Source organism: Elaeis guineensis, chromosome 13 (assembly GCF_000442705.2).
Source record: "Elaeis guineensis isolate ETL-2024a chromosome 13, EG11, whole genome shotgun sequence".
NCBI classification, from domain to species: domain Eukaryota; kingdom Viridiplantae; phylum Streptophyta; class Magnoliopsida; order Arecales; family Arecaceae; genus Elaeis; species Elaeis guineensis.
In genome coordinates, this window is record NC_026005.2 from 62,480,674 (window position 1) to 62,481,646 (window position 973).

A 973-nucleotide genomic window follows, 5' to 3' on the forward strand; every position below is an offset into this window, starting at 1 on the left:
TTACCGTTATTTCGAAACAAGTTGTGTTTGCTGTTCTCTCTAGAAAAACATGCTATCGCGAAGCAAATTCAACGTGACAATGGCAAGAAAAAGACAGAGAGATAAACATTGGAGCAAGACGTAGCAACTACATCTAAAAAGAACACAAAATGTACCTTATTTTCCCAAACACTGAAAAATGGTGTGTGTGACCAGCATCGAGGCCTTTGAAGACACTCGTGGCTCAGCGAACCATCTCGACGGAACCCCTCGCACAATAATCGTGTCTGGCCGCCGGGCCACACCGCTTGCCGAATTCCCTGTAAGCACTAGCAAAATTAAAATTTCCGAATCAATCAGTGCGAAAGAAACTAAAAGTCGATATCTTTCCGCGAACCAGCATAGAATTTCTTCCAAGATTCTTCCATCTTCTCGAAATCGTCGGACGAAGGGATCTCCACCTCATTTCGAACTTGACTCCTTCCAGATTCAACTCGATCCCGGCCAGCCGCTCCACGACGGAGCTCCGCCAGTTCAAGAACTTCCGTTGGAGGAGCTCCTCGTCGTCTTCTTCGTCGCGGTCTTCCTCTCTGTGGTCTTGCTCTTGAGGAACCCTAGCTCCGGACGTAGAGGGTACCGAAGGCGACGGGCTCGTTGCGCTTCCGCTTGTGGAGGTCGGAGCGCTTGCGGATGAGGAGGTCGTCATCGGGGACAGAGAGGGAGAGGGAGGAGCGGAGGAAGTCAAGGAGGGAGAGGCGGAGCTTCCACTCGTCGATAGGCTTGACGGCGGGGTCGGCGCGGAAGAAGGTGAGGAGGAGCTTGAGGCGGGGGCAGAGGGACAGGCCGCTACCGATTTCTAGGATTCGGTCGGCGGGAGGGAGTGCAAGGGTCGCCGCCGGCGGGCGGTGGCGGAGGAGGAGGAGCTCATGGTCGTAGACTGGAGTTCGGGAAGGCCGAAGATTCGTGGTCCCACTCCAAAGCGACTTTCTTTCAT

The 973-nt window shown here is 54.0% G+C and overlaps 1 pseudogene; it reads right to left on the reverse strand.

The window, feature by feature from the left end:
* Window positions 1-156: 156 nt before the first annotated feature.
* On the reverse strand, window positions 157-943 carry LOC140853363 (uncharacterized; annotated as a pseudogene).
* Between the last annotated feature and the right edge of the window lie 30 nt (window positions 944-973).